Source organism: Schistocerca cancellata, chromosome 5, assembly GCF_023864275.1.
Source record: "Schistocerca cancellata isolate TAMUIC-IGC-003103 chromosome 5, iqSchCanc2.1, whole genome shotgun sequence".
In the NCBI taxonomy this organism is placed as follows: Eukaryota; Metazoa; Arthropoda; class Insecta; order Orthoptera; family Acrididae; genus Schistocerca; species Schistocerca cancellata.
This window is the reverse complement of record NC_064630.1, coordinates 617,720,260-617,731,057: the sequence shown is the minus strand read 5'-3', so window position 1 is coordinate 617,731,057 and position 10,798 is coordinate 617,720,260. Positions and strand designations below refer to the sequence as shown.

The following is a 10,798-nucleotide window of genomic DNA, read 5'->3' as shown; positions in this document are numbered from 1 at the left end:
TCACTCACGCGTTCAGGGCTGCAAAGACGCTCATAATGGCAAACATTGCAAACAAACCGGCATTTTTCATGATACAGAAACTTTTCGAGGTATGATATATGTCTTCTGGTAAATATCACTCTGAGCTGGACGAATTGAATGGTAATGTGGAAGTATATTTACTTCACAGATTTTCAATAATTTTGTGTCTTTTCTGTTCAGATACGACTAAAAGAACTATTCAATATATCTGACATTGAAAGAATAGGTGAAAAGAATCGTAGGCAGATAATCAAATACAAAGTTGTAATTATATGTAAATTGTAGGTGGAGCAGAGGGGGGGGGGGGGGAGGGGAGGAGAAAGGAAAGGAAAGAGAAAGGGTTCTTGATGCCAACTTCATCGGGACGTTACTCGGAATCGGCGGCGACGAGTGAAAATGTGTACAGGATAGTGATTCGAACCCAGGATCTCTTGCTTGCTATGCACGTGTGTGAACCATTGCGCCATCCAGGACACAGTGCGGTCGCAACTGCGCGGACGATCTCGACACACCTCACGGCCGAACCACATTCCCACCAAGCACCACGTGTCCGCATTCCCTGTCTATTTCCTATGAGTGTCCATGCTTGCTACTCTGAGATTCCCGCAGGAGGTCAGGCTTACTTGTGCATCCGCACTGAGGAAGGTGGATCCATTGCCCATCTAGGCGAACCATTTATAAGAGTGTGTGGTCCGAAAGAACAGACACCATGCAGTCGTACGAAATTATAAATTTTTTGCCAGTATGTAATATTTACCCTTACGTTCGTTTTAGGCTGTACATAACAGATTTTACCTGAAGATTTTAGAATAGGACAGTGTTATATACTGCTACTTGCGCTTCTAATACTATATGTGGTATGTTAATTCCGTGTTGCTTTGATAGCAAGCCAATAGCAATTTTTACATAAAATATTGCTTCAATACTGTTTTGAATAATATTATTAGTTATATACTTTGTTATGTATAAGCAAACATTTATTAGTATCTGAACAACCTTGTTACGTTTACTCTCTTTAACTAAAAGCAAACAATTGTTACATGTTTTGCCTTTTTTGTGGACAAATCTCTATTTGCAGTAACTCACTGTAATGAAAATAATTATGCAGACGTTCCACGTGGCAGATTAACACTGTTCGCCGGGCCGAGACTAAAACTCGGTACCTTCGCCTTCCTGGCGGAAATAAAGCTGTGATATCGGTCGTGAATCGTTCTTGGGTAGCCCACTCGGTGCAGCATTTGCCCGCGAAAGGCAAAGGTCGAATCTCGGCCCGGCACACAGTTTTAATCTGCCATGAAATTTGATATCAGCGCACACTCCGTTGTAGAGTTAAAATTTCATTCTGAATTATTTTCTCATTCTCATTCTTTTGTCAGTACATAATATATATTTGCCTTTGCATTATTTTTAGATTGAGTAGGCTACAACGGTTTTACCTGAAGATTTAAAATAAGAATGTTATGATGATACAATTGTGTTTGCACATTGTTATTTGCATTTATAATACCATGTGTGGTTTGTTAATTCGCTTAAAAAACATCAAAAGCAAGCCAATAGAAATTTTTACGTAACTTCTTTCTTAAAGCAATTTTTTCTTTCGGCTTCATTGTTTTCGGATCTGAAGGTGATAGTTAAGCTACCGAAACTGGTCATCACTTTGTAAAAATTTTTAATGTTGAATGCGATTTAGTTAATACATAAAATTTTTTGAAACTTTAGAACGTGTTATTGAAAGTTTTTAAATATTTATGATTTTATAGAGATAGGCCAACTATTGTACATTCGGTATCCGACATGATGATGATGACGATGTTTGGTTTGTGGGGCGCTCAACTGCGTGGTTATCAGCGCCCGTACAATTGCCCAACCTTTGCTCAGTCCAATTTCGCCACTTTCCTGGATGATGATGAAATGATGAGGACAACACAAACACCCAGTCATCTCGAGGCAGGAGAAAATCCCTGACCCCGCCGGGAATCGAACCCGGGACCACGTGCTCGGGAAGCGAGAACGCTACCGCGAGACCACGAGCGGCGGACCTGGTATCCGACAACAACAATGCTGGAGGCGACTGATATAGTTTGTAAAATCGTTTTTGAGTGCCAACATCAAATGTCAGATCACCGTGAAAACAGACCTAAAAATTTTTAACACCATGCTTTTACTTCCTTCAAACACTGTGATTTAGACGTTGGAAATTGATTTTGATTTCCGTTGAATTTTTCATCTTGTATTGTTTTCTTCGTTTTCCTTACCTTGCGATGAATATCACGACGTTTCAGTGATGAGGAAAAGTCACATTAACGCATCAGTCAATATTTTGAGATATAAGATTTCGTTTCAGGTTGACAGTATAGTTCCTTTTCTCTTTCAATCGATCGGAAAAATAGTAATAAGTAATACAAGTTTGAAAAAATAAGGATTTATTGTTGGCGACAGATACAGATGTACGGCATCTCCGAGGCCTTCATTGTAGTTGCGAGGACAAGCAGCTCTGCCACATTAGTTGCAGCAGCTGTCGTTTGGCCCGTCAGCCATGGTGCCCGTGGTGGCCGCCGCCACCATGGTGTCCGCCATTGTGACCTCCTCCCCCATAGTGGCCGCCACCGCCGCCACCACGTCCTCCGTGGTGCGCGGCTTCTGGTTCAGCCACGGCAGCGGCCTGCACCGACACGCAGCAGATGGCGACCAGCACCAGCAGCGCCGCGTAGATCACCTGCTCAGCAGAAAAACACACACCGCGTTACGAGGCGAAGGGCACAGTTTGAGGCGAAACGAAAGTAGAGCGGTTTTTATACGTTCCCAAGCCTTAAATCCGGGAAGGAAGAAGTACTAGTCGTAAGCACAGACCCATGAGCAGTGCGGCTGCAGAATCTGGTTGAATGCGCCTGCTACGACACACAAGTGAGCTACATGGCATGTAAAGAAACAATCGAGTAATGGAAGAAAGCATCAGATAGAAAGTCTCATCTTTCCCTTGTCCCATAGAAGCTCTATTTGTTTCCCTTTTAAAACTATACGCAGAAGTAAGTTCACTTTATTTGTACAGATTCTGTAATACAAGAAGAAAAATGATTGATGTCAAATTTTTTCCACCACCTAATCAAAAACATCGACAGTTACAAGAGTCAAACAGAGGTGTTTTTGGAGTTGTTCTAAATAGAAAGAACGAAAGATTTGAACTGAAATTTCTTTCTTTACAATTCGACGCACTGAACAAGAAAACGGATACTTTACACCTGTATCATGTCATACAGAATTACAAAACAGAGAACACCAGATTCAGAACATATCTTTTAGCGTATTCATCGTCTGCTTTTCAAACACTATCACAGCCCTGTACGTAGTCCATGTTCAGGGGCCAATCAAGCAGCAACAACATAATTATTATATTTTGTGAAGTTCAAAAAAACGTAGTTAGGGAGCGTATTTTTTCAAAACCATGTACTTTACGTTGTTTGTGTGATTCCACAACAAATGATCATGGATATGAGGACAAATACGACGATAATAACTTTGGCAGGGTTTCTAGGTCTACTATGTAAAGTTACATTAGAACGGAACATTCTAAAAAATGAGAATTGAACAAAATTATCCTCCGATGATGACAAAAATACAAAGAAACAATTTCAAAAATGGTTCAAATGGCTCTGAGCACTATGGGACTTAACTTCCAAGGTCATCAGTCCCCTAGAACTTAGAACTACTTAAACCTAACTAACCTAAGGACATCACACACATCCATGCCCGAGGCAGGGTTCGAACCTGCGACCGTAGCGGTCACGCGGTTCCAAACTGAAGCGCTTAGAACCGCACGGCCACACCGGCCGGCCGAAACACGTTTGGACATTAAAAAGGAATAGTTGTTTGCATTTTAGTTTCGCCATTAAAAAGGAACAGTTTTTTGCATTGTAGACGGACCTGCATTCCGATACCTCTGACTCAAGCGATGAAGCACGAACACGCGTAAATGATTTTACAACAGTGAAAACACCCACATTTACGGTTTGAAAATGTCATACATCAGATATGGAGTACCATATTAAAAACACAGGAAAGCAAGACAGCGTTCGCAGTCAGCAAAGATATTTTGTATTTCGAATTCAGCTCATTTTACACCTGATACCACCAAATTGGTGTATTCTTAAATTTGTACCGAACAAGGTATTAATCATTACGAAAGTGGTTCGACTTTCGATTGGGGCGGTGAAATGTCCCTTGGGCTTCTCCCCACCTGCACCGTAGATCCATATCTATTTATTTCAGTTTTACCATAAAATCATTTCTGGTTTCTTTCAGTGTTTGCTCTCCTGCTAAGGCAGTTCAAATTTCCGTCTCGGTATTAACCAAACACTGCTAGTCTCCCTGCTCATAGACCTCTATTGACGGAGATCCCTTAGCAATTATAGCGCAGATGTTACGAATTGCCTATCTTTAGTGTGAATAGTTGAAATGAAGCAGACGTCAAAAGAGACATTTTTGCCATAAAGTCGCCCAACACATTTAGTGTGGCGAGAAAAGTAGCAGAGTGGTCTCAAAACGTCGGAAACCTTGTATGGGAACACAAGTTATTGTATAGAAAGAAACATAATAACGTTGATTTTGTAAAGTGAACTGCAGAGAAAAGACACTCTGCTAACAGTAACACAATGATTTTACCACCACCAAACACTTTTGCTAAGAAGTATAAATATTCCTTTCATTTTCAGAGACGTTGTGATCACAATCTTCCCTTTTCAAAACATTCCCCACTGCTACCCAATTCCCAAAAAGACAGAAAAGGTCATGTTGAATAAAATAAACATAAAAAGGATTGTTTTATGATACTCCGGAAGTTCTGAGTGAGTACTACAATCCAAAAAATGAGTTCGTTTACTTAGAACACTGTAACATTAGTTAATGTTATTGAAGTATTATCAATATCGACTTGAGAACCACATAAAACTCATAATATTGGGAGAATGGTACTCGACAGACAATACAGTTTGCAACGTGCCAAATAAATCGTGCAAGCACTCAAAAATCTAGCGCTCGAGACAAAAAAATGAAACATCGAGGGTTCTTCATGCCGTAGAGCCGTCATTGTATTTCTGCTGGTGAATGTGACTGTTCATCTTTTAGTAATTAACATGCATCTTTCACGAAAAATTGTTTCCCAGCAGCATTAAAGTAACTCTAACTAACCAGAGCGTACAAAGCGGCAAGAATTCTCAGAAAATAAATTGGGACACTTTCGCACACACATCAGCATTTCACCTGTACCATTACGATACGCAGCTACATTCCCTCTAACGGCGACAGAAAAAAAATTCTGTTCATGTTTTTCAATACCTGTCAATTTCTTCACGCTCCTCTTGTATTATGTCAAATACTGCTTCCCACACTTACTGCAATAAAATATTGAGCTAATAACACAGTTTCTCTCGAACAATTCTAATTCATATGCCCTAAGTACATCCTTACAACTGTTGCATTGATTAATTCGACTGTCTGTGAACTTCGTGGGGACGCTAATACTAAATTAATACACAAAGGATTGTTAGCAGCGGTGCGTGAGCAGCCCTTACCAGAAAACTCTTCATGTCGCTGGAGTAAGATCAGTTCACGGTATTCACAGAGAATATGGTGAGTGTATGGAGCATGCAGGTCTTTTATACCACAAGACTTCGAGGACGGAGACAGCAAAAGCACGTCATTTCCAAGAATGTTACGAGAAGCACGTGTGATCCTTAAGCAGTGGTGGGAGGGAGGGCATAAATATTACAGAAACGCGTGTACACTCGTGCTGCGGTGTCACGTGTTAGCGTAAACAATAACCCGACCGGTTCTCGGCTCTGCTGGTCTCGGGTATTCACCGACGTCGACAAAACCGTGCTATTTATCTGACCTCGGATACGGCAGCTGCGTGTCTGCGTGTTCCAAAACCGGTCGACGCGCCTCTCTTGAGGTCACGTAGGCTGGATGCAGAGACCCTGTAATTTTCTGGTATTACAAAACTCGCTCAGTTTGATTCATCAACACTTCATGCGACACTGCAGTTTGTATATAAACAGCATCGCCACCAGGAGTCCTCCACTGCTGACTCCAAAGCTGAGCAGGCAAGTCGATACCGTTCTGACTCTGGCTGGCAGTCAATACATAGTTTCTGATGTGCTGCTTAGAGGCAGAAGAACGCTACATCGTCGTGGATCTATAGAGTCTGCTCTTACATAGACCTATCTAAGGATCTATCAGCAATCTTCTGACTGGTTTGATGTGCTCCGCCATAGATTACATTCCTATGACAACCTTTTCATTTCAGAGTAGCACATGCACCTAACACTGAATTATTTGCTGGATGTATTCCAACCTCCGTCTTCTCCTACAGTTGTTACCCTCTACAGTTCCCTCTAGTCTATCCCTGCTATCTTCACAAACCTCCTCTCATTCTGTCCCTTCATCTTATCAGTGTTTTCCACACGTTCCTTTCTTCGCCGATTCCGCGAAGAATCTCCTCATTTCTGGTCTTATCAGTCCATCAGATTTTCAAGATTGTTCTGTAACATTGCGTCTCAAACACTTAGATTCTCTTTTGTTCACACTGACAATGATTTAGTACCATAGAATAATGTGCTCTTAGCGTAGAGCCTCATAAAATTATTCCTCCGACTGTGGCCTAAGTTTGATACCAGTTGACTGTTAGCCACAAATGCTCTCTTTGCCTGTGCTAGCCTGCTTCTTATGTTCGCCTTGCTTCGTTTGTCATAGGTTATTTTGTTTTTAATGTAACAGAATTCCTTAACTTCGTGCAAAATGGCTCTGAGCACTATGGGACTTAACTTCTAAGGTCATCAGTCCCCTAGAACTTAGAACTACTTAAACCTAACTAACCTAAGGACATCACACACATCCATGCCCGAGGCAGGATTCGAACCTGCGACCGTAGCAGTCGCGCGGTTCCAGACTGTAACGCCTAGAACCGCTCGGCCATCCCGGCCGGCCCTTAACTTTGTCTACTTGGTGATTAAAAGTTGTGATGTTAAGCTTCTCGCTATTTCATTTGTTCTACTTCTCATTATTTTTGTCTTTTTCCGGTTTACTCCAAATCCATATTTTGTACTCCTTAGTCTCTTCATTCCTCCAACAGATTCTGTTATTTTTCTCCACTTTCATTGAGGATAGAAGAGACATCAGAATATCTTATCATTGATATCCTTTCATTCTGAATTTTAATCCAGCTCCTGACTCATTTTTATATCCGTCATTGCTTCTTCGATGTATAGATTGAACAGCTGGAGCGGAAGACTTCGTCCCTCGCTTACATTCTATTTGATCCGAGTACTTCGTTCTTGGGCTTCCAATCTTATTTTTCTCTCTTGGTTCTTGAACATACTGTGTATCACCTTAATTCCTTTTTAGTTTACACCTACTTTTCTGAGAATGTCCAAGATTTTGCACCATTCCACACTGTCAAACGCCGGCCGTGGTGGTTGAGCGCTTCTAGGCGCTACAGTCTGGAACCGCGCGACCGCTACGGTCGTAGGTTCGAATCCTGCCTTGGGCATGGATGTGTATGATGTCCTTAGGTTAGTTAGGTTTAAGTAGTTCTACGTTCTAGGGGACTGATGACCTCAGATGTTAAGTCCCATAGTGCTCGGAGCCATTTGAACCATTTGAACACTATCAAACGCATTTTATGTACCAACGACACCTATGAACGTATCTTGATTTTCCTTCAGTTTTGCTTCCATTGTCAGAAATGCCTCTCTAGTGCCTTCACCTTCCTAAAGCCAAACTGATCACCATATAACAGATCCTCAATTTTCTTTTCCTTTCTTCTGTATATTACACTTGTCAGCAGCTTGGGTGCATGAGAGGGTAGGCTGATTTTGTAATAGTTTTCCCACCAACCTTTGGAAATATGTAGATATTTTTTTGAAGTCTGACAGTGTGTCGCCAATCTCATACAGTGTACACATCAACTTCAGTAGTCGTTTGGTTGCCATTTCCCCCAATGATTTTAGAAATACCGATGGAATGTTGTCCGTCCATCCTGCGGTATTTGGTCTCAAGTTATCCAGAGCCGTTTTCAGTTCTAACTCTAATACTGAATCGCCTATGTCTTCTTTATCGACGCCAATTTCTTCTTCCATTAAGTCATCAGACAAGTCCCCCCCTCCCCCCCCCCCTTACAGAGACTTTAGCGAACTCATTCCATCTAATCTCTCTTTCCTAAATTAAGATCCGTTTCTATATCAGCCCCTAACTACGCCTTAAAATCCATTATATGATTTCGGAATCTCTGTCTGACCATGAAGCGATCCAGCTGGAATCTTACCGTGGCTACGGGTCTTTTCAAAGTGTACCTCCTCCTCTTAGGATTCTAGAATAGCGTATTCGCGATTACCATCCGAAATTTATTATTATTTTAGATTATTCCCTTTTAAGAGAGCGATTGAACTTGAGTAGTCATGATTTCTTCTTCTTTCTTCGTTCTTCCCAAATTCTCTTCATACATTTACTGTGGTCTCTCTTGCGTTCTTCCGACCATCTTTTCTCCGTTCTGTTCTCTGTGTGTTCCTGTTTAAGTGTGTGTTTCTATATGATGTTTCTAATCTGTTCTCTATTGTTTATGTTGCCTTGTGTGATTCCCAGTTCTTTAATGTCTTCTTCTGTTTCAGTGATCCACTTTGTCTTGTTTTTGTTCTTGTTTGCTATCTCAGATATTTGCCTTGTGAGCCTGCTTTCATTCATCCTGCTGATATGTCCCTAAAATTTCATCCTTCTTTTTCTAATGATGTCTGTTATTGTTTCTATGTCTTTGTAAATCTCACTAGTTGGCCTCTTCATCCAAATTCCTTCTCGAAACACTGGTCCATGTATTTTCCTCAGAATTTTTCTTTCCTGCTTTTCAATCTCAGTGATCTTCGTATAACCATGAATCACTTTAGTTTCTGCAGCATAAAGTCCTTCTGGTAGGACTACTGTGATGCAATGCTTTAGTTTCATATTGACAGAAATAGATTTCTTATTATAATGATTCCAAGTGAACTAAACGCTTTTGGTAAACTGGAGATTCTATCTTTATTGACTATTGAGTTGAGTCCTGATGGTTGGATTATCTCTCCCAGATATATGAAGTGGACAACTCGTGTCACTTTCCCGTATTGGGTAGTAATGGGGACATTATTTGCTGGTTTGTTTTCCATATACTGTGTTTTCTCTTACGAGATTTGTAGCCCAGTTTTCTGTGAGATTTCATGAAGTTTTTCCAATGCAATTTTGGCTTCCTCTCTATTGTTCGTTAGAATGGCAAGATCGTCCGCGAAAGCCAGACACTTCACCTTCATTCCCTGCTCTTTTTTAATCCCAAGCTGAATTCCTTTTATTTCCTTTTCCCATGACCTCACAACTTTTTCCAGAAGCATGTTAAATAGAAGGGAAGACATTCCATCTCCTTGACGAACACCAGTATGGATATGAAATGCTTGTGATGGTTCTCCCATGAATTTAACTTGGGGATTGTATCTGTTAATACCTGTTGAATAACTGACTTCGTTTTTCTGTCAATCCTGAACGACATGATTTTAAGATCAAAATTTTCGCGAAAGTTTATCAGTCTCTCGCCGTTTTTATTTGTTCTCTTGTTAGCTGTATGAATACCCGTTGTTTCCCTGAATGTGTTCTCTTTGCCGAGTTGTCCATTGATCTCCTAAGATAATTTTCACTTTATGACTAGGGATTTTATTTGAGGTTTCCCTCAGTAGTTACCAGAAGTCATCTATTGCCTGTGGATCGTTTCTATTACTGTTTGTCTATCCATTGAATCGTAAGCCTTTTTAAAATCGACAAAAGTTACCACTGTGGTGTCACCGCCAGACACCACACTTGCTAGGTGGTAGCCTTTAAATCGGCCGCGGTCCGTTAGTATACGTCGGACCCGCGTGTCGCCAGTATCAGTGATTGCAGACCGAGCGCCGCCACACGGCAGGTCTAGAGAGACTTCCTAGCACTCGCCCCAGTTGTACAACCGACTTTGCTAGCGATGGTTCTCTGACAAAATTACGCTCTCATTTGCTGAGACGATAGTCAGCATAGCCTTCAGCTACGTCATTTGCTACGACCTAGCAAGGCGCCATTGCCAATTACTATTGAGATTATAAATAATGTACCATCAAGAGCGATGTTCACCATTTATGGATTAAAGTTAAGTATTCCAGCAGCTACGTACGTTTTTTGCTAAAGTCTAATTTCCTTGTCCTGTTCCAGACCTCACGCCAGCCTGCGTGAGCTAAAACGCGTGCCTTTCGCCTTCCTCTCATACCGGTGTTGGCTCTCCTGCCAACCCACAACAACCACAGTATCTCTACATTTTCTAATTTGCAAAATTGTTTTTAAGTTCCATATCTATTCGATGCCATATCTATTCGATGCCAGATCGACCTTTGCGATACCCTGCCTGATACTCCCCTATTAACTGGTCCGCTTGTTCTTCTATTCTGTTTAACAGGGCTTTTGAAAGAATTTTGTACATTACAGAGAGCAGTGAAATTCCCCTGTAATTATTTGGATTGGTTTTTTGGAGAGGGTGAATTAATGCGTATTTCCACTCTTCAGGTATTTGTTCATTTTCCCAAATACGTGATATAATTCTGTGGGTTTTTGTGTGAGATTATTGTCATTTAATTTCCATACTTCTGCTGTGATTCCGTTTTTCCCTGGTGACTTGTTGATCTTCAAAGAATTGATTATTTCCTTTACCTCTTTAAGTGACGGTGGATTTGAATCAGGATTGGAT

At 41.1% G+C, this 10,798-nt stretch overlaps 1 long non-coding RNA gene across 1 annotated transcript; it reads right to left on the bottom strand.

Annotated features, from left to right (window-relative positions):
* Positions 1-2,427: 2,427 nt before the first annotated feature.
* Positions 2,428-5,856, bottom strand: LOC126188227 (uncharacterized). Its single transcript, XR_007537835.1, has 2 exons — positions 5,589-5,856; positions 2,428-2,737 (listed from the first exon to the last, which is right to left on the bottom strand). It is a non-coding gene; the product is annotated as an uncharacterized LOC126188227 (long non-coding RNA).
* Positions 5,857-10,798: the final 4,942 nt, after the last annotated feature.